The following is a 23,675-nucleotide window of genomic DNA, read 5'->3' on the forward strand; positions in this document are numbered from 1 at the left end:
TCCATGAACCTTCTGAAGTAGGAACAGAGTGAACCTTCTGAAGTACGAACAAAACTCCGGACAAAACTCCGAACGAACCTTCTGAAGTAGGAAGAAAACTCCGGACGTCTTTGGCTGACTGGGGTACAGGAAAACTCGTGACAGCACCCCGCATGTAGCACTATCATTTACATAGAAATGAAATAAGGTAGTCGCAATACGCTACCCTGTGGTACTCCCGATTTAATTTCGCGATACGAGGAGCAGAAATTTTCAATAGCAACGCACTGAGTCCGCCCAGAGATATATATCGAAACAACAAGTTTGCCACGCCACGAATACCGGAGCCGTCCATCTTTCTAATTAAAATTTCATGGTTTAACTGATCGAATGCCTTGCTATAGTCTCTATGTATGCCTAAAGTTAGTTTTCCTGCATCAATGTTATCAATTATTAGCTCCTTTTGACATAACAACGCTGTCTCTGTCGACCTGCCTGGGCGGAATCCGTGCTGACAGTCAGACAGAATGTTATTCTTTTAAAAAAATCATTGATTCGAGCTGAGATCACCTTTCCTAAACCCTTAGACAAGGCGGACAGAATAGAAATTGGCCTGTAGTTTCCCAAATCATTTAGATTACCGCCTTTAAAAATCACCGAAACCCTGGCTTTCTTCATAGCACTTGGAAAACGGCCACTTTCTAGAACAAGATTAAACACAAATGCAAGGTGGATTGCGATGATATCAATTACAAATTTTATTGGTCTAATTTGAATACCATCTGCGTCAACAGCATTGCAGTTTTTAGGGCTAAAAAAGTACGAGAAATTTCAGTGCCATCAGTCGGCTCGAAAAAAATGCTATGCATACATCTGATAACAACTGTGCCACTGACCGCGCTATCCGATGACGTTATCATGTTCACGAAGTGATTATTGAAGCGCTCAGTTAAAGCGAAGCCCGTCACCTTTTCATTGTTTAGGGAGACTTCATGAAAAGGCTGTTTCACATTTTCTTGTCTTATGGCATCGTTGATAACTTTCGATGTTTTTTCTGAATTCTTCCTCTGTACCGAAGCAAGAAGGGTTTTATAATAGTGGGCTTTAGCCTTTCGCAGTCCTTTGTTTATTACATTTCGTAACTTCTTCAATGCAACAGAGATCGCTTTCCTCACGCGTGCGTAAAAATATATTGAATAACCTATTTTTCTTTCTTATCATCTTAACGTGTTGAGGCTGCACCAAATGCTTTCTAATACGTTTCTTTACTTTGCCTGTTTTGAGTGGAAAAGATCAATTGTAGAGACGAGTGAAAATTGACAGGAATTCGCCGTATGCCTCACTAGCATCTTTTTTGTTATATAAAGAGGAACAGTCTGTGCGCAGTGCAAGTGCGCGAAAATGTTGCATATTTTGTCTAGATAGACATCTACAACTGAACGTGGTATCAGGCAAGCATTTTTCACTGACATACAATGAGCACACTACGTATATTGGACAGTGGTCGCTGATATCATAGCTGATGGTCCCAGCTGTATAAATCTGTGTACCAGCGTTAACTATGAAATTATCGAGAGCCGATTGACAAGATGCCGTCACACGAGTAGGCGTTGTGATAACGCTGCAGAAACCGAGTGAATCCATGAGGTTAGCAGTTGCACGGGTCGAAGTGCCATCATAGAGCATGTTAATTGAAGTCGCCACCAAGAAGCACCTTGTAATTGTGAAAAGAAGCATGCCCTAAAAGGTTTTCAGTGAATTCTAAGAAATTAGACATGTTACCAGTAGGTGGTCGGTAAGTCACGACAAACAGAATGTTGTCCGATTTAACGCTGAGCACTTCATAATGGGGCGTGGTGCAGGTGAATTCCTCAAGCACAGCGCGCTGTATGCCGCGCTGAACATGCAGTGCAACACCAGCCCCACGTTTTCCTGCGCGATTAACAAAAAAGTGGCTGTACCCGTCTATGATAAGCATTTCACTGTGTTCTTGATACCATGTTTCAGAGAACATAATAACGTCAAATGAAAAAGTAAACTCAGCAAGAAACATAGCTATCTTGCTTATGAGCGAGTGAACGCGAGTTCACATGAAGGGCAGAAATATTTCTCACGTGTGAAGGCAGGGAAATTTCAGATGGTAGGCTAAATTCTCGATACATTAAGCAGTCAAAAGGAATATGAAAACTTTCGTTCATATGAAAGATTTCGTATACCGTATTCTACGCGATCTTTTGAAGGTCAGCCTCCGAAGCAATATGGATTACACTACTAGCCTCAGTTTTGCGCGCAAGTACCGTTCCATTTCGCGTCCAGACAAATCGCCATTGATATTCACACCTTCTTCCTTAAGCAAGCGAAAGAAGACGCTTCATCGCCGGACAGAGGTGCTCGTTAACAAATACTCTGGCATCATCAGGAATTCCAGCCTGGTTATTTCGCATCCTGGCCTTCCGCGCTTTGTCGAGGACTGTGTCCCTCTTCTGTACGCTCTTGACCTGAACGATTACGCTAGACTTTCCAGCTTCTCGGGTGGGCACACGGTGACAAACTTCATCATCGGAAGAAGCCATGGGCTGACCAAGTACATCACCAATTTTCCCAACGAGTCCTGCAATACATTCGTTTTCCTGTTGTATAAGCCCTTTATTTTTTCTCCGTTTGACCTGCGCGAGTATTGTTCAGATTGAACAACTTTCTTCTGAAGTTGCTGAATGACGTTATCATTCTCTTTGCACTCAGAACGTAGCTCTTCATTTGCCCTCCTCAAGGCTTCCCTTTCCGCTGTGGCCTCCCTAAGGTGCTTTTTCATGCCCTCAAACTCATCGCTCACAAATTTAACACAAATAAACACTTCATTTCAGCACGAAGTTCCCGAATTTCGGATCGGCTTTCTCTTTCACTCGTCGGCCTCGTCACGTCTTTCGAAATGAAGAACAGTAGCTTGAAACAATGTATAACAAGTGCACAGCAGGTACACAGCAACACAGAAAGGCAGCAGCGACAGCATAAACTATTCAGTTACAAACTGTGCATAATTCGTACACCAACCTGCAGTACAGGGAACAGTTTCTTAGCGTTGCGCCGAGAATAAAAGGAAACAGTAGACTAAAAAGAGAAGAAGAGAATAAAAAGAGAAAAAGAGAATAAAAACATGGCTGATCCCTCCGTCATAGGAATCGGTATAACACAAAAGTGAAACGTGTCTTCACAGAAGTAGTGCTTATTGTGTACCTATATATGAGAGCTTCTACAATGTGTATTCGTGTTTGGCAGCTATAGCACCGTTTGACGTGGATGCACCCATGTTGACAGCATTTCTCCATCGCGACGACTAATGCCCATGATCATGATTAAACCATTGTGGTAGCTGACGGTGTGAACATATATTTGGACACAGCGAATCGTGAATCCCGCGTAAGGATGATATCAACAGGTTCATAATCAACACTGGTACCCGGTATGCACTTCTTCAAAGCGTCGTCAATTAAGGAGAGAAACGGCACCGTGTGCGCTATCTAGTAATGGGTAGCCGACGCCTGTGCTCATGCATACATAACACACGCTGCGCTTCAGCAACACGGGAGGTAGAGGTTCGTAACCTGAGCCTCAAACGCGTGCGTCCCGCTGGCCTCTGTCTCGCAGGCGCTGCTCTCGCTCCACCAAGGCACGTCATTCACCCGTCGAAATCGTGTCCTTTCTGCAACGCATATTGCAGCAGTTTTGTTAGTCGGTGCTCTCGCAATTGAAGCAGTCGGCGGCGGAGAAATCTCGTTGGTGCACGTGGAAGCTGCACTACTCCGATGATCCGACGCACGCTAACACGAAGACAAAGGCAAAGAACGTAACTGCGTCAAGGGTGCCTCGGCGACGCCAGCGCAGCCAGGCTACCCCTCTGGTGTCGAGACGCTTTAACCATGACCTCCGATATCGCGTGCAATCTCGGAGTAAGCGCTAGTAAGTGTCGATCGTAAAGCATTACTTCTTTTCACCTCTCACAGACGGCGGCACCGCCCCGCTCCGCCCGCCGCGAAAGAGAATGTGTGAAAGATATAAGGCGCGTTCGCGCCGTGCCTAACATCTCCCGAGTTGGCTTAGTCGGTAGAGCGTCGGGCGCTTGCCGTCGCGGCCGCAACGTCGTGGGTTCGATTCCCAGCAGGGCATCTTTTTCTTTCTCGCCCGTTGGCGTCCATTTTATCAACGTCATATCCGTGACGGATGTACTTGGTGGACCCCGACATAAAACACTTTCGTGTTAAAAAAAAAACCCAGGCCTGCGCGGAAAGCGCAGCACAGTCACAGCGATAGCTGGAAGAGCGACATTTCTAGCGCCCGTTATAAACTCTTTTGTGGCTACTAATACAAGTAGTACATTAGCAACGCACCCACTACGCCACAAATTATAATTTTTTGTAAGTTGGGAAGTACCCACCACGATATTATTTGTTATTCTGCGGAGAAGCGAGGTACCATCTGTGAGGCATTATGTGCACTTTGTTCTTGCGGTGGTTGATGACGATGAATTATGGCTGAGACCTTTGTATTGGGTTGGAAGCTTTAAACGACCCACTAGTTACGTAATTCATATTGTGTGACACCCCGTCGTTAGTTAACTGTCCCACCACGCTTTATGACATACGTTAACCGGAGAAACGGAGAGCGAGAGAGAGAAGGAATTAACTTTATTGAGAGCCTCAGGAAATAGATCATGGGAGCCTTATGGGCTTCCTTGGCTACCAATAGAAGTACACTTGCCAGGAACCCACTACGCTATAAATCATCATAATTTTTGTGAAGTAGGGAAGCAGTCACTATGCAATTTTTCGTCATTCTACGGAGAACCGTAGTGCTCGCTAAACACCTGTAAGGCATTATGTGGACTTTGTTGATGCTGTGGCTGATGACGATGAAGACTTGTCGCAGAGGCCTTTGTAGTGGGCTGGAAGCACTCAACAACGCACTCGTTGCGCAATTTGCATTGTGTGACGCCCGGTTACAGAATTCGCGTTTGTGTTACGCCTGGTCGTTATTTTACTCTTCTACCACACTACATTACATATCTTAATGTGGTTCCTTCCCGAAATGAAGCCTGTATAGGGTCTTTTTGCAACGCAGTTTCAAGCACCAGCATGGTCCCGAGGTAGAACACTGGGCTCCCACGCAGAGGGCCCAGGTTCGAACCTCGTTCCTTCCTGGAAATTTTTTCTTAGAGTAATGCTGCACGCACGACTTCGTGCGCGCAAACCGGAAAAGGCTGTACGCACGACGCGGCGTAGTAACGCCATCCAGTGCCGGGTGGCGATGCGACTCTCTCTGCGAGTGTCTGTAGTGCGCAATGGTCCCCTTTTCCGTGCGCGAAGGTAGGGTGGCTATCGAAGGTGTTCGACAGCTTCCTCGAGTGGCCTTCAAAAATAGCGCGGCGCGACCCGGCCATGGACGCGGCAAATTCTCGAAACCTAGCCCGTGACCAGCGTGCTCGTGACGGTGCGACTAGGAAGTTACTTGGATAAATTCAGCGCGACTTCGACGAAGACTGGAGACACATAAAACACAGGCGACCAGCGCTCGTCTCTGTTTTATGCGTCTCCTGTCTTCGTCCAAGTCGCGCTGAAATTATCCAAGTATGTACCAACTCGCCGTAGTCAAAGTGCTATTGCGCAGGGGCGTAGCCAGAAATTTCTTTCGGAGGGGGGTTCAACCATACTTTATGTATGCTCGTGCGTCCGTTTGTATGTGTGCGTGTATATATACACGTGCAAAATTGAAACATTTCGGGGGGGGGGGGGGTGAACCCCCCCCCCCCTGGCTACGCCCCTGCTATTGCGACTAGGAAGGCTGGAGTGTACTAGAATACTGTGGTATGGCCGTGGCCGTCGAGATTCGTACAGTTCGGCGCGAATAGAATAGAAATTCGCAGCAAGGATTTGCTCGGGTATCCGCGCTTCGTTGAAACGAAAAGCGGGCGCATGCATAATACGTCTCTGAGCGATACGACCAAGCAGATAGCATTGCCTGCACCTCCGCACTCGCTTCAACAGCGCACGCTAAGCTCTATACATGCGGCACTACGGCTTTTTTTTCCCCGCACCCGACCTCGCATGTTTCCAGGCACCCCGTGTACGGCCAACGCCACGTACGGCTGGAGCTAAGTTCTCACGGTACCTAGGATGTGTGTATATATATATCCAATTAAGTAAAGTCGAATGCACTTTACTTAACTGCCAAACCATACAGATGTGTGATGTTTCGACGATTAATTTCGAGGGGGGGGGGTAACACTTGCAAGGAATGTTCTCCCCAGCCTGAGCACAAGAGGCGTCAGGGCTGACCCTCCCATGATTTACGCCACTGCTGGCGGCTGCCCGTTATCCTGACACATGTCCTGGAAATTAACCAGACAAGGGCAGAGATGAAGCACCCTTTTTCAAGAGGCTTCGAATTAGGGCTACCATTACCGGCAGCAGAAATGTCAAGCAAACAGTCAAGCAACTACATTTATTAAGTGCTATCCGCAAGGTAATGTCTGCAGTTGAAATTGCATGGTAAAATAGTGTTAACCCCGATGTATTTATTGCAAACTAGGACTGCCTGTGCGCCTTTGCATCATTCTGCCACGCGAACCAGTTGGACTTCCGAAATAATTTAAAAAGCTGAAATATTGCAGATGTGAAGACCACCAGGATCTGTGGCATCTGTCGGTAAAAGTCCACAAAAGTGAGAGGGGGCAAATAATTTTATTGACCTTGGTTACTTTGGAGTTATCAAAAGTGCCCCAGGCACATGGAATTCATTTGGCAGGTGCTATTCTTAACAGGCTGATGGCAGAACTTAATCAGAGGCAGCTGTGAAACCTTTCGAAGTGCACCGAGTGCAGTACCACAGCTTCCTTGCAGTTTCCTTCGTGATCCCAGCACATGGCCTGAAATGAAGATGGCTGTGCTGTGAAAATTATAGTAAACATACTATTGAAAAATGAATGAAGTGAATAAAATTTTGATTCAAAATGACAGCAAGAGCTGTGGCCACTGATGATGAACTTCAAGAAAAACAAGCTTTACAACTGTTTATCTCGAAATTGTTGGGGATAAGTGCATTTCATCACATTAATGTAGTGTTTCTTTCATTAACTATAGAAAGGGGGCCTTATCCAAAAAAAAAATGAAAAGGGAAGAACCTATGTAATTGAGTGGCTGAAACCCTTTTTAACACAGTTTAACGTTTTCCATCGCAAAATTAGCAATGAAGTTCCCAGAAAACATGCCCTCACCAGTGGAACCACTCTAGGCATTGGTCGCAGCAAACCATACTAGTCTGTCCATCGTCGATCAGCTCGCAAAGGCCACAACTCCACAGCCCTTTCTCCTTCTTTACAACAACTATGAACAAAAAAAATAGATTTTCAAAACATGGAGGCATTGAAAATGTTACAATCATTTACCTGAGGAAGTTAAAAGAGCCCGTGCATCAGGACTGAAGTATTTTTTTAGTTTAGGCAAGGATACTCTGCAGTCTAGCAGAGCACTGGGGAGGGCTTCTGGACGAACTTCCAGATCATGCTCCTGTAAGATGTAGGCACCATCTAGCACCCTTGGGCACAGGCTGTCACCAATGAGGGCAGACAATATCACTGGGAAGAAAGTGTAATAAAAGAAATCAAAGTTAACGCAAACACGGTGCCTAGAATAAATGCAAGCTTCAAATAGCAGAATGACTCTTCCTTACATTGTGTTTGCGACTTCTCAGACAGCTGCTTAAATGGCACTGGTCTGCCATCATCTTGTTCTTTTGGTCGCTTTAACCTGCTTTACAGCACCCGCTTGTTTGGACGGCCTCGGCTCTTGACTAGGGGGAGCTTTATCTCGCTTACTGGGCTGGATGCGGTGCCCTCTTGGTTCGCAGATCTTCTAGTCTCACTTCCGCTGATTGAGGGTCCCGCAGAGCACTTTTGGTTCGCAGAGCTTCCAGTGTCACTTTCGCTCATCGAAGGTCCCGTGGTGACACTGGGCTGACTCTCGTTGAGCAGCTTTTGCACTCTATCAATATGCAGCGTATCTCCAGAGCCTACACCTTGGAAAGTGGAATTTTCTGGCGCTTGCGCCTCGTCCTTTTCATGATTCCTCAGTGTCACCTTTTCCTGCCTTAGCCAGGCTGTGTTCACAGACTCTAAGAAACTGAGTCGTGCCGCAAAGACGTCTGGCTGGCAGTCAGCCAGATTGTCTGCAATAGCTTTCACCGTCCTCATTGCGTAATTGAAACGTTGGTTTCTGGGTGATTCCACGTAAGATCGAACAAACGATGGCTGGTCGACCTCTCAAACTTATTTCAAAATTTTATATATCATTGCCTCATGAGATGAAAGAAGAGATCCGCAATTTGTTTTGCCGCCAAAAATTTTTTCCGAGCACAGAAAACCAATAATGACGAAGAGGTGGAGTGAAGCGCTCATCCGCTCCGCTGTTTTGGCCAACTTTCGTTATGAATTGCACAAAATATATTAAAGTGAGGCAGCTGAAATTTCTTTAACTAAATATATGCATGTTTTTGCCTCTGCTTAGCTATTTTTAGTTTTTATGTGGGGTGTAGATGTTTTTATAAAAAACCTCAAAATTGGCCCAGGGAACGTTATTTTCTTTATTTTGAACGTCCTTATCTCAAAAAAGCCTTGTACCAGAGCGACAAAAATTCCGCATTACATTCTTCGCATGCTTATCTACCAAACTGCCGAATGTTATAGTTATATAGCGTTTCAGTAAAGAGATATGATCGGGCTAAGTTCAAGAAAACACCGAGTAATGCAAACTTCTGACGACAATGAAAAAAAACCCATTTTTTATATTTCTTAAACTCTGTCCACTTATTCTCCTCCACATCAGCTTTCACAATCATTGAAAAGATGTTGCATAATGTTGATGCACTGATAGTTACGGCCCCTCCAATGAGACCCTTAGGCAAGGATTGGCAATTGCGACTTCTTGTCCAGCAAGTGTATAAAATGCAGGCAGGATTGAATTTCTTTTTATTAAAAGGCCAGCAGTACCAAAAAAAAAAAGTGTCGACAGCACTGAAGAAGTTAATTTTGAAATTATTTGGTCACTGCAGCGGCCACGATAGCGGGGCTACCGAGCAGGCGCGCGCGCACCCGAGATGCTCGTTGTAAGAGACGGTGCAGTGAGAGCTCGTTTTCGCGTCCTCAGACCGAATGAGTTCGAAACAGCAACACCTCTCGGGTGACTTGAACGCACGTGCACTGGAGCTTCGCTATTCTATCCACCCTATGTTCGCATCGCAGCTAGGCGCTGATAACACGGCGGAGGTGGAAGCAAGATGAAATCTCTATAAGGGAGCTATGAGCGCTCGCTTCACGCACGCTGCTGCCTGAGAAACTGCGCTGCGCCAGTTGCGATGAGTGAAAAGCATGAACGTGGTGCTCCAGTGGCAGAGAAAAAAAAATGGAATGTCAAAGGAAAGAAAAGCAAAACTATCGGTAACCGGATGCGCTTGCCTATCTTAGATGTCGACAGCAAACGGCCTGAATTGGCCGCGCTTTCGGTGCTATGTTCACACTTCATTCGGCGCGGATAGGTATTGTGCTTTACTGTTGCTCTACTCCTCCTGTGCGAGAAAGTATAGCTCTGGCGAGAAAGTATAGCATGGCGAGAAAGTATAGCTCTGAATGAGTGTATTGTGGAGACTACCTTTTGAAGCACAACAAGCTTAAAGGAGTACTGACACGAATTTAAAAAAAATTCGGATTGTTGCTCTAAATAAAAATACTGGTGTCGAGAAACCTAAAACGACTATTGTGGTGTCTGGGAATGCATCGTATATATTTTAATTAGCGCCACCTTAAAAATACACTTTCGGTTTTGATATCGAGGGGGTGGCTTCTCAGTGTCGTTTCACAGCAGTGTGACGTCACGGAGATACAGAAACTCGCGACGTACTAGCGGCAAATCCGTCATCTGCTCGTGGTGCAAATAAACAACGATGAGTGAATTGTCTTGAAATGGTATAGCGCATTACGGGGAAGAAGAAACGGCCTAGCAGACCGACACAAGAGGACAGAGCGCTAACTTCCAACTTAATTAATTTCAGCACCTACTAAGCCATTATTCGTCATTCTGCGGAGAAGCGAGGCACCAGCTACACGTCTGTAAGGCATTATGTGCACTTTGTTGACGCTACGCCTGATGAAGATGAAGAATTATGGCTCAGGCCTTTGTAATGGGTTGGAAGCTTTAAACAGCCCACCAGTTATGCAATATGCATTGGGTGACGCCCGTTCGCTATTTCCCTCTCCCGCCATGCTGCATAACATACGTTGGCATGGGAGAGAGAAAGGGGGGCGAAGAAGTTCACTGAGACCCCGAGGAATTGGATCATGCGCTTATGGGCTTCCTTGGCAACCAATACAAGTGCACTTGCGAGGAACCCACTACGCTATAAATCATTGTAATTTTTGAGAAGTAGCGAAGCAGACACTATGCCATTTTTCGTCATTCTACGGAGAGCCGTGGTACCTGCTAAACGCATGTAAGGAATTATGCGCACTTTGTTGATGCTGCGCCTGATGACGATGAAGAAGTATGGCGGATCCCTTTGTAATCGGTTGGAAGCATTCAACAACCTACTCGTTGCGCAATTCGCATTGTGTGGTGCCTGGTTACAGAATTCGCGTTGTGCGACGCTTGGTGCTTATTTTACTCTTCTACCACGCTATATTGCATATGTTAATGTGGTTCCTTCCCGACATGAAGCCTGTATAGGACCTTTTTGCAAAGCAGTTAAGCATCGGCATGGCTCAGACAATAAAGAAAAAAAAAACCGGCATGGCTCAGAGGTTGAATACTGGGCTCCCACGCAGAGGGCCCAGGTTCGAGCCTCGTTCCATCCTGGAATTTTTTTTCATATTTTGTTTTTTTTTTATTTTGAGCGGTAGTGGTTACGGATACCAGCGGCGGCGGCGGACAACTACGGTGACAAAAACAGCCGCTGAAATGACCTCATAGTAGCTTTCGCTGTAAAATGGTGAACAGCCGCACGTGGTGCAGTGCTGCGCCAAGTGGGCACCTTCCATTGACGCCACCGCTCTTTCGTGCTCTTGTGAACGAATATTTAAGCATCGGCCAGTCTGGCCCACGTATACTCGGCTACACGATAGCGGTAACATGTACACGACGCAGGTTGCAGATTCGACAAAACGCGACCCGTGTTTCACATGACCTCTTATTTTCTAGGCACTTGGCTTTGGCTGCTATCTTTACGTCTATTTTGCTACATACATCGTTAAGTTTAATTGGAGCCGAAAAAACCGCCTGGCATCGAAACGATTGGCCACATTTTTTGAACCTTGGGACTATTGATGTATGTAAGGAATACCAGCGGGTTTCCATGTGTGCACCTTTCCATTTACTTTTAGGGGCGAAGCTCCTTAAGGCGGCACCCGTTCGTCCCTCGTAGTCGTAGTCGTAGTAGTCGTAGTGCGTAACCAGTCTTACGCTTTGACCTCCAAGGTGGTGCCGGTGGGAGATTTTTCCTGTGCGTTGTTGAACACTAAAAAATTCGCAGCGTGCGCGTTAACTAAAAGCGGAATTCTTCTGTCTCTCATTCCCCATTAGCAGCCATTGGCATGTTCCAGTAGGAAACGTTAGTAGAAGTAGAAGTGTAAGTGTTAGCTAAAAGCCGACTTATTCTGTTTCTCATTCCCATTAGCAGCCATTGTTTACCTCCAAGGTAGTGCCTGGTGAGATTTCTCCTGTGCGTGATTAAACAATAAAAATTTTGTTCAAAACGCCGTTGATTGATGAAATAAACCAACGAAAGACGCCAGATGTTTTGTAAAAGCAAAACGAAAGAACGCCAGATGTTTCTAAAGCAAAACGAAAAGACGCCAGCTGCTTAACGAAAGACGCCAGATGTTTTCTAAAGCAATGGTTTTCTAAACAATGAAAATTCACAGCGTACATGTAAAATTAAAGTGAGCTGCAAGTCGTGATAACTCATCGAACCTTTAGTATAAACGCGCCCGATCTCACGTCGGTGATGATGTACTGGGCAGAATTCACGGAAGATTCACGGTTTACCGATGAACCTCCGCAGCTTCGCCCACTCATCATCACTCACTCCGTGGATATGCTGTGATTTTTCTTGTGGTAGCCTCCAATAAGATTTCACACTCTTTATTAACTTCTGGGCCACCTTGCGCATTACCGTCTGAGGAAAACCCGCACCATTTAACCTTTGCAGTTGATTGCTGAAGCTGGAGAGCAACCTGTCTGTGCACGACTTGGATAGCGCTGCGCGTAAGCATGAACTACATTACATATGTTAATGTGCTTCCTTCCCGACATGAAGCCTCTATAGGGTCTTTTCGCAACGCAGTTTCAAGCACCGGCACGGCTCTGCGACATCTTTTCTGCGGATGTCGAAAACAGCTTTGAAAAAATGGACAGTGATCGACAAAAATGTGTGGAGAAAAGTGGGAGTTGTTTAAACAAGAAATTAAATTGAAAGGATTGGAGCGTTCGACCGCCATAAATCGAAAGGCAAGAGAAGAAGAATCACTTCTCGGGGCTAACTTGCAAAAAATGTTAATCGAAGAGAATGAAAGAGCAGGCTTGTTTGCTGATGACATCCGTGTAGTGAAACGAAAGCTGGAGCAGCTTGACATAAGCAGATATCATGGTGCACTTGTGCGGGGAAGAATGGAACGCATAATGGCCGGTGAAACGCCGACAAAGAGAGCACTTGGCATAGAAAAGTGGCATGCACGACGCAATCAGATTACAGAAATTGAAATCCAAGGTGATGTTACTGAGGAAGCCGATAAAATCGGGAATGCCTTCTATGAACACTATCAGGGATTCGCAAGTTCTACTGTAGAAATGGCGCGATATGAAAAAGAGTGTTTGCACTAGATGCCGAGAGTTAGCGATGAAACTAAGGCAGTCTTATACCCCTGTCACACGGGGCAACTTAAGTGCACTTTGAGGGAGTGCACTTCGCCGCTAGTGCCATTCGCACGCTGTCACACGGGAACGTGTAGTGACACTCGCTGCAAAGCGCACTTGCCGGCGAGTGCGTTCGCCAAACTCACTTCGCCGAGACGGAGTGTCTAGCCTCGATAGCAGTGGCTCGAAAATAAATAAGTTATTATCCGAAGCCGAGTTCATAGCATTTTTGAACTATCGTTTTCTTTATTAGGAATATTCTTATGCATTGAAACATACTATAACACAAAAAACTACTTTGCTATTCTCGTTCTCGGGCAGTTTACAGCCACGACCGCCAGGGGCATGCCCAGCGCACGCCGTGCAATGGCTGCAGCCGCCGCGTTTGCACGTAAATTTTATTTTAAGGGCTGGTTATAGCTGTAACACAGTATTACTTAAGAAACATTGCCTGAAATAACAAATACCTGTTGTGCTACTTAAGTACCCATCGCCATTACAATCATTTTCAAAGTGCACTTCCCTTTCTCGTGTAGCAGCGCGCTGACAAAGTGCCATTCTGGGGGCGTAAGTGCACTCGCCCAAAATGACACTAAACTTGCCAGTGTGACCGGGGTATTAGAGCATCCAATCTCTGTAGAAGAAGTTAAGTGCTCAATAGAAAAAATGAATGCTGGGAAATCGCCTGGGCCGGATGGATTAACGACACTTTTACAAAACATTCAAGCATGCTGTTGCTCCAGTTTTAGCGGAAGTGTACAATGAAGCTTTTGGACTTAACTGCTTGCCACCGTCATTTTCAAGATTGCACACTATTCTAATTCCAAAATCAGAAGACCCGATGGTCCTCCGCAGACCGACAGCATACCGCCCCATGTGTTTAACAAACTGTGATTATAAAATTCTTACGAGAATTCTTGCGAAACGTCTCCAAACTGTCATTAAGGAATTAGTAGGACCGCATCAAACATGTGGCTTTAAAGGTCGATCGATTTTCACGAATATACAGTGTGCTAATGTGCTGCGACGTAATGGGAACCGCGGTGACAATGCTGCAAATCGATTTAGAAAAGGCCTTTGACAAAGTCCCTCATGAAAACTTATCTGTCGTCTAGATTATGTCAATGTAGGAAAAGTAATTAGAGACGGAGTTGCTATGGCGTACCGGGATATCTCAACACAACTGACTGTCAATAAGGTTGCCGGTGTGCCCATCAGTGTGCAGAGATCTGTGCGTCAGGAGTGCCCCTTATCTCCGCTGTTGTTTTGTTTATACATTGAACCATTTTGTCTCAGCCTTATAAGCAGTGAATGTGTACGTGGATTTAAACTGCATGAAGTCGAAGTGCGGCTTCTCGCCTATGCAGATGAGATCGCCATTCTTTGCACTGACTATGAGAGCATTACACTTGCGGTAGAGAAGGTTAAGCAGTACTGTTCTGCAGCCGGAAGCACGGTGAATTGGGGAATGTGCATAGGTTTCTGGCATGGTGAATGGTCCGGGAACCCTAAAATTTTTGCTAATATCCCTTTCGTTAACAAACCCGTGAAATATCTCGGGGCGCCCTTACATCACTACAAGGACAGTGATCCATACGGGCAGGAACAGGCTGCTGAGTTGCGTGATAGGACGAACATATGGAATAGATGAAAATGGTCAATATTTTCTAGAGGAACTGCCTGTAACTTATTTTTGGTCAGTAAGATTTGGTATGTGCTTCAGGTTCTTCACTGTTCGAGAATTAACATCCAAAAATTTCACCGTGTTCTTGCAGTGTTCGTGTGGGGGTCAACATGGGAAAGGACAAGTCGGACTAATTTGTTCTTGCGAGTTGGAAATGGGGGGCTGGGATTGACACACCTCTTTTTGCGCCAGATTTAAATCGCTTTCTGTCCTTACGCAATGTACGGGACCCTTTTCTGCGCACTGTGTGCCAGCTTCGCCTGTGCAAACGGTTGCCGAACATTGTTGTATCCACGAAATATTTGCTGGAAGCTTACATGAATTTTTAAAAGAAGTAGTCTTAGCTAGTAATTTCTTGTCCGCTCGCTTTTCTCTCGATTATCTTTCCACTGTGGCACGGAAGAAATTGTACAAAGACCTTTGTGACGTTGTACTACCTGCACCGCTGTATAGAACCATTCACCCTGGGGGTCGATGGAGAAATGAACTAAAAAACATGGATGATCCCTCCGTCATAGGAATCGGTATAACACGAAAGTGAAACGTGTCTTCACAGAAGTAGTGCTTATTGTGTAGTGATATATGAGAGCTTGTACAATGTTTATTCGTGTTTGGCAGCTCTAGCACCGTTTGACGTGGATGCATCCATGTTGACAGCATGTCTCTATCGCGACGACTAACGCCCATGATCATTATTAAACCGTTGTGGTAGCTGACGGTGTGAACATATATTTGGACACAGCGAATCGTGAATCCCGCGTAAGGATGATATCAACAAGCTCATAATCAACACTGGTACCCGGTATGCGCTTCTTCAAAGCGTCTTCAATTAACGAGAGAAACGGCACGGTGTGCGCTTTCTAGTAATGGGTAGCCGACGCCTGTGCTCATGCATACATAACACACACTGCGCTTCAGCAACTCGGCCGGGAGGTAGAGGTTCGTAGCCCGAGCCGCAAACGCGTGCGTCCCGCTGGCCTCTGTCTCGCAGGCGCGGCACTCGCTCCACCAAGGCACGACATTCACCCGTCGAAATCGCGTCCTTTCTGCAACGCATATTGCAACAGTTTTGTTAGTCAGTGCTCTCGCAATTGAAGCAGTCGGCCGCGGAGAAATCCCGTTGGTGCACGTGGAAACTGTAGTACTCCGATGAGCCGACGCATGCTAACACGAAGCCAAAGGCAAAGAACGTAACTGCGTCAAGGGCGCCTCGGCGACGCCAGCGCGGCCAGTCTACCTCTCTGGTATCGAGACGCTTCAACCATTACCTCTGATATCGCGTGCAATCTCGGAGTAAGCGCTAGTAAGTGTCGATCGTGAAGCATTACTTCTTTTCACATCTCACAGACGGCAGCACCGCCCCGCTCCGCCTGCCGCGAAAGAGAATGTGTGAAAGATATAAGGCGCGTTCGCGCCGTGTCTAGCATCATCCGAGTTAGCTTACTCGGAAGGGTATCGGGCGCTTGCCGTCGCGGCCGCAACGTCATGGGTTCGATTCCCAGCGGGGTATCTTTTTCTTGGTTTTTTTCTTTCTCACCTGTTGGCGTCCATTTTATCAACGTCATATCCGTGACGGATGTACTTGGTGGACCCCGGCATAAAACACTTTCGTGTTAAAAAGGTCAAAAGAATGATGGTACCTGCAGGAACGAAAACATTCTTCTTTCAACTACATTCAGGTACACTTCCTGTCAAACCTTGTCTGGAGGAAAAGGGCATGTGTGTGCCATGGGGAACCTATTGGTTAATGTGCAGAAAAGTAGAAAGAATAGACCACATGTTCCTCGACTGCTGGGACGCTGTGGTTGTATGGGACGTACTGCAGCGTACCATCAAAAAAGATTTCCCCTTAGACCCCCCTCGAATTCGATATTTCTCTGTCTAAAGTGATGACGGGACACCTTTTGATCTGATAATGTTGATTACACTCCACAGCATATGGAAGTGCAGGATGGCCATACGGCACGCTGATGTGGACGCCCGTCCGGCGCGTCAACACTTCAAGAGAAAGCGTAACCCGTTTTGTTGAAGAACAAAAGCTTCTTGAAGATGTTCCCGATTGGCTAGATCATGTAGAGCTTCTTTTACAAATGAAGGAGATTTAGAGCGTCCTCATTAGTCCCAGTATGGCCCTTCCCTTTTTCCTTGTCGATCTCTCCCTTTTTACGCAACCAGTGTTGCATTGTAAATAGCGTTTCATCTTGTGTTTGTTTGTTTCTTGTCGAAAGCTGGCAATAAAGAAAAAAATACCGGCATGGCTATTAGGTAGAACGCTGGGCTCCTGCGCAGAGGGCACAGGTTCGAACATCGTTCCATCCTGAGAATCTTTTCTTATTTCCTTTTTTTATTTCGTGCGATAGCGGTTACGGACACCGGCGGCGGCGGCGGCCAACTACGGCGGCAAAAACGGCCGTTGAAATGTTCTCATAAAAGGTTTCGCTGTAAAACGCGAACAGTGATTTGTATTTAAAAAGCGGTTCCCTGCCCAAAAACATCAAAGGATGTGATGAAACATGCTCTCGGTAGGCTAATGAGAAGTGTTTTAAATGCGAATGCATTTCTTAGTCGGGCTATGTCAGGCGTCTGTCGGTGTCCTCGCGCCGGCAGGTGTTATCTCTCCGCTCTCACTCCCTCTCCCATAGCAACAGCTGCGGGCGCGCGCGCTTATCCTCGCCCCTAGCAACCGGAGCAGGTGGTGCGGGCGGAGTAGCGGAGAGTGAGTAGAGAGGAGGAGCGCGCTCTGGCGTGTGAGGGCGCTCCCATCGCGGGAGCTCGGTGGAGCTCCCGCGTGTGTGGAGAGAGTGTAGGAGAGGGTAAGTGCAGTGCTTCGCCGCTCCTCTCGCCGTTCGCTCTCTCTCCTCCCTGCGCCACCGCCTCAATGCAGTGCGTTTGAAACGCGTTTGTAGCATTTGTGCTGCCTTGGCACAGCCTGAAAACAGCGCGTTCTAAACGCGTTTGTGCTGCATTGAAGGCGGTGGCAACATCCCTGAGGTGATTACGAACGCACGTAGGAAGCGTTCGTTGAAAGAGGCGCCCAAAAGAGAGACATTTGAGCGCGTCGATGTGTCCAGCTTTACGCCATTAAAATTACTACGCGGTGTACTCTCGGCGCAAGAAATGCATTCGCATTTCCTCACGATCCCTTCGGGGAGGTGGGGGCATTTTTTTTTCTCATAGCATCTAATTTGTTGCATTGTATCATAACGTGAAGCACGGTAAGTGGCTCACCACATTTCTCTCACATAGGTGGATCACCACCTGACAAGGTGTGTGTGTGTGCTGTATGTGTGACCTATCATAAGTCTGGAGAGAGTGAATTCTGTACGGCGTGACCTTGATACCGGTGGCCAATTACCAAGCTGCGGCTTGACGAGATATAACTTATTTTGAGTTTGTCGATCCCACAAGCGCTGCCAGTAAGCTCTGAGTGTTCTCCTTAGAAAGGGCTTAAGGTGCAATGCTGGAACTGGCGCGGACGTGTTGGCAGCGTCTGTGTGAACAGATGAGGCAAGCCGGTCAGCCAGTACGTTGCAATCTATATCACGGTGGCCTGGCATCCAACATACCACGACGTGCTGCTCGGATGCATAAATTCCACATAAGACAGAGTACAGCTTAACAAGCACAGGATTTTGTGGATTCTAGAGCTTTTTAAAGCCTTCACAACGCTTAAAGAACCTGTGTATACAACAGTTTTGTGTAGTTTTGATTCCTTAATTCGCTTAGCGACAGACAATATTGCGTGAGCCTCTGCCGTACATATGCTTGTTTGAGGATGTAGCAAGCCGGTATCCGAAAAGGATGGGCCAACCGCTACGTAAGAAAAGCCAGAATGAGACTTCGGCGTATCAGTATAGGATTCGGGGCAAGAATACTTGTGCTGTAATTCTAAAAGTGCATACGAATATGTGCAACAAGGGCGTGCTTCGTGACTTCTACGAAGGACATGTCACAGTATATAGGCTGCGACTGCCACGGTGGGAGATGTATAGCGGGAGCTATGAGGCTGTTTTCGAGGAGCGGGACTGCAAATTCCTTTGCCAAACCTCTCACACGGCATGACGGTTTTCAAAGAATTGAGAGCTGGGTAAGTCACTTATGGTACAGTATGTGGGGCGTTCCTTGTTTGCATACACTTTGAGAAAATACACGAAAGATGAGTATGATCTCTGTAAATGAAGCGACCACTCGTCTGATTCCGCGTAAAGACTTTCCACAGGGCTTGTTCTGAAGGCACCTGTAGAAAGATGAATACCTGGATGATGGACGGGGTCCAGTATCTTCAGAGCGCTTCGCGTGGCAGACTGATACACTATGGCCCCATAGTCTAGGCGTGTGCGTATAAGGCTTTTGCATAAGTTAATGAGACACTTTGTGTCACTGCCCCATGATGTGTGTGACAGCACCTTTAGAACGTTCATTGTATTCATGCACTTCTTTTTAGGATATTTCATGTGTGGCACAAAGGTTAGCTTCGTGTCCAAGATTAAACCTAGGAATTTGTGTTCCACTTTGAAGGGTAGCCGCTGACCATGCAGGTCAATGTCCGGATCGGGGTGCATCTGTTTCTGGTAAATAGAACGCAGGCGCTTTTTTGTGGATTGACGGTGAACCCATTCTCTTCTGCCCATTTGGCCACCTTGTTTAAACCAATCTGCACCTGCCGCTCACGCATTGCAAGGTTGGACGACTTAAAACCTATTTGCATGTCATCGACATATACACAATAAAATATGCTGCGTGGAATGCACAGATGCAAAGAATTTATTCTTATAATGAAAAGTGTGCAGCTGAGGACACCACCCTGTGGCACTCCAGTTTCCGGAACAAATGATCTGGACAAGACATTTCCCACTCGGACACGAAATGTGATATAGGACAGATAACTTTCGATTATAGCCAACATCTTGTCTCGTATACCCAAGTGTGAGAGGTCTCTCAGTATCCCAAACCTCCATGTTGAGTCGTATGCTTTTTTCATGTCAAGGAATACCGAGAGAACCAATCGCTTATGGACAAATGCCTCGCGAATTTGTGCCTCAATGCGTAATAAATGATCTGTTGTGGAACGACTTTGTCGAAACCCGCACTGATAGGGGTCAAGCAGGAAGTGTGTTAGGCGGCAGTTAATCATTTTTTCAAATACTTTACAAAGGCAACTTGTTAATGCTATTGGCCTGTAACTTGAAACACACGATGGATTCTTTCCCTGTTTTAGAAAAGGAATTATAATAGCTTCCTTCCAAGCAGAGGGGATCTCACCGGAGGACCATATAGCGTTGTAAAGCGAAAGGAGGGTGTTTTGTGTTTCGTGTGATAGGTGTTGCAGCATCTCGTATATAATGCGATCAGAACCTGGGGCCAATTTGTTGCAGCAGTTTAAGGCCGCCTGCAGTTCTGCTAAGCAGAAAGTTTGGCTTATGCCTTTTTCGTTCTAACTTCTGTTGTAACATTTGTGTTCTAACTTCTGTTTTTCTATACGTGATTTGTGTTTTGGAAGGTTTTAGAGCAGTGTGAAGAGCTAGAAATGTGTTGAAAATGTGCGCCCAAGGAGTTAGCTTGATCTTCCAAGCTTTCACCCTGGGTATCTACTAATGGTAGTGAATACGTTTGCTGACCGTTCACCTTCTTTACTCAATTAGATACTTTTGCCTCAATTGTGTACGAGTTGACACTTCATATAAACTTTGTCCAACTCTCTCGTCTAGATTGTCAGCGCGTTCTCCTAGCCTGGGATTTGATGTGCTTGAAATTTTCCAAGTTTTCTGCTGTCGGGGAATCGCGGAGCAATGCTCATGCTTTGTTCTGCTTCCTCCGCGCACTCCTGCATGCATCGTTCCACCAGGGAACCCGTCGCTTGGAATCCATGCCGCTCCTTGGGGAATACATTTAGAAGCGGTATCAAGTAGGAAAGCTGTGAAATATTTTGCAGCATCATCAATGCTTAGGGTGGACAATTCAGCCCACGTCACTTGAGAAAGATACCGGTACTGTTCCCAATCAGCGGAGTAAACCTTCCACCGAGGGGCTTGCGGAGGAGGGTTACTTTGACATTGTGTACTCAGAATTATCGAAAAATGGTCACTTCCATATGGGTCTTTAAAAACATTCAATTTAAAATAAGTTAAAAGTTACGGTGATGAAATGCTTAGATCTAATGCGGACTTTGTTTGCGAGGCTATACGTGTGCTCTTTGGGATTGAAGAGATATAACCTAGACGTAAAAAGAAAGTGTTCAATAAGACGTCCTCGAGCGTCACAGCGAGAATCGCCCCACAGCACATTGTGTACATTAAAATCACCGAGAATCAAAAAGCGCTCTGGGAGCTCATCTATTAATGATTCTAAATCGTGTTTGTGGAGCTGATAATGCGGCGCGATGTATAGGGAGCATATCGTTACGAGTTTATTTAACGTACGGCTCGAACGGCCACAGATTCAAGGGTCGTTTGGAGTGGCAAATACTGGACTGCTACACTTTTATCGACTATGATGGCTACACCACTAGATGATGTAGCAGCATCCACGCGATCTTTACGGTAAATAATCTGTTGTCGGCTGAAGTTTGTGTGCTTTGGACGTAAGTGCGTTTCTTGCACACACATCCCTTTCGCTTGAAACTTTCTTAGACGTTCTTGGAAGTCATCGAGGTTGTGCAGTAGGCCTCTGATGTTCCATTGAATTATCGTATCCATCCTGAAACTAACCTCTGCTTTGTGTGTGTGTGTGTGTGTGTGTGTGTGTGTGTGTGTGTGTGTGTGTGTGTGTGTGTGTGTGTGTGTGTGTGTGTGTGTGTGTGTGTGTGTCTGAAAGGGGGTAGGCTCAATTTACAGGCCTTTTCAGGCCCTGTAATTCGAGCGGTCGAGGGAGGCTCGCCGCTCCTTAGGCGCTGTCTGCGCCATTTTACTAGGTGTAGCGTCCATAGCCTCAGATGAAGCGTTGGACACTCGCTCTAACGAGCTCCATTCCATAAAGGTGGATTTTAAGTAAACTGACAAAAGTTCCAAAAAGGTCCTTACCGACAAACCACAGGAGTTGCGGAACTTGATCTCGTCATTCTCTTCAGTTCTACATAACACTATTTGAAAGGTCATCGAAGTACATTAAATATTACAGGTCTTCTACATCAGTGCTGATGAACTGGCAACGCCTGGATTCGACAGTTTTAAGCAACTTGCGAGTTCATCAGAGTTCAGGATGCTAAACGGGTCACGCACCGACAGATCCTGTAGATGTGTTTGCAGAAAATCCAAGACCTCTCGCTGCCAGGTGCTTTTTTCTGTCACAGTTGCACCAAAAGGGATCCCGGGCGTATGTGTTTTTGCCTCGAAGAAAATCTGCAAATTCAGGGTTCCAGACTTTTTTAAAGCTGTTGCAAGTTTTCCCAGGTTGTGCTCGTGCAATAGGACCAGTGCTCACTTTTTGACTTTTCGAGGCTTGACGTCCACAGGATCGAAGTTCTTCGTGATGGCTTCCAACGCTTTTTGTGAGAAGGCGATCTCTGGGGCGACAACGAAGAAGCCTTCGTTTGAACTCATCAAGTGTAATTCATTGTCCACGGCATAGTTGACTAGGTCTTTGATGTTTAGGGTACGTTTTTGGTTACCCTATGGTCTTGCGACCACGTCCACAGCTTCCGCGATGAACCGCGGGCGGTCCGCCTCCGACACGTGCCACGACACAGACCCAGACATGGCAAGTCTTTCCGGTGGACTGAGCACAGGCTCGCAGCACAACTTCGGCCCCAGCTGCAGAATTTTGTTGTCTTGGGCGGAAACATTCCCGCCTCCGAGGAAGACCACAGTCACTTCCGTTGCCGTGGCTTTTTTCCGTGTGGGGAGCAGTTTGTCGGAGCGAAAGGAAAATCGAAAACAGAAACAACTGGGAGGAAAGCGTAACAGAAACTTTATCTATAATAACATTCCGGAGTGAAACCGAAATCTTTTCAATCGTTTTTCGGTTCACGAGAAAACTTCGCAATCCGGAATAACTGAGCTCATGCATTGTGAGAACTGCATGAGCTCAATTTTGTTGCAAAGATGTGTTGAAATTGTGCGAGAAACGAAAACAGTGGCAACCAGAGATGTTTACATTAATTGAAGATGACTTTTGCGCGCCTCTAACTCAAGCCAGAGTGGAGACGGCATCGTCGGCGCAGAAGTTTGTTACAGCGAAAGCTGTTATGGTATCACAACAGCTGAATTTGTCGAAATAGTTGTCCGTCGCCGCCGGTGTCCGTGACCGCTATCGCGTGAAATAAGAAAAAAATAAACTAGAAACAAATTTCTAGGATGGGATCGGATTTTAACCCGCGCCCTATGCGTGACAGTCGGGTCTTCCAACACAGTGCCACGCTGGTGCTTATAACTCCTTCGCAAAAATACTCTATACAGGCGTCATGTCGGGCAAGGAATCGTGTTAACGTATTGCAACGCCCGTTTCTTGTTTTATTTTGATGTAGTTGTGTTTGAGACGCGTGGACGGTTAGCAACGCTCAACGCTGACCGCACCGCAGTGTTCGAGAAGCTTCGCGATTGTAGTAGATCATTTTGCATGGATTGCGCACATGACGCGAATGGTCAAGATTATTCCAGAGCTTGCGCGACAACTAGTGATAAATCTGGAAAGTTCGATGCATGGTGTCTAAAAGACGGTGTGTCCCAGCCATCATCAGTGTTTCGACGGCTGACGCTCTGTTCGCCGCTATCGGTGTACGCTGTGTATCAGTGTATTGCTGTAGTTTGACTTTCAGTATCCCGGCCACAAGTTCGGTCAAATAAAGAGTTTCATCTCGGACACGCTAACTGCTCCCTTCGTCGACGTCAACACCACGTGACGTCTGGTGGAGGTGCTCCCCGGTCCATGTACCGAACGCCCCCTTTCAGCCGTGAGCCAAGCCCACGTCGCGAAGAAGACACCGAGACCATCAGCGACAGTCGAGCGAGCCGCAGACTGAAAGGACTATCCCCCCTCCTCCAATACGGACCCATACCGGACAAGACAAAAGCCACGACGACAAAGACAACACGCACGATGACGGCCGCAGGGAACCCTGCTGCAAT

At 46.5% G+C, this 23,675-nt stretch overlaps 1 pseudogene; it reads right to left on the reverse strand.

Moving 5' to 3' along the window:
• Window positions 1-6,782: 6,782 nt before the first annotated feature.
• LOC119403644 (uncharacterized) lies at window positions 6,783-22,151 on the reverse strand (annotated as a pseudogene).
• Window positions 22,152-23,675: the final 1,524 nt, after the last annotated feature.

Source organism: Rhipicephalus sanguineus, chromosome 8 (genome assembly GCF_013339695.2).
Source record: "Rhipicephalus sanguineus isolate Rsan-2018 chromosome 8, BIME_Rsan_1.4, whole genome shotgun sequence".
NCBI lineage: Eukaryota > Metazoa > Arthropoda > Arachnida > Ixodida > Ixodidae > Rhipicephalus > Rhipicephalus sanguineus.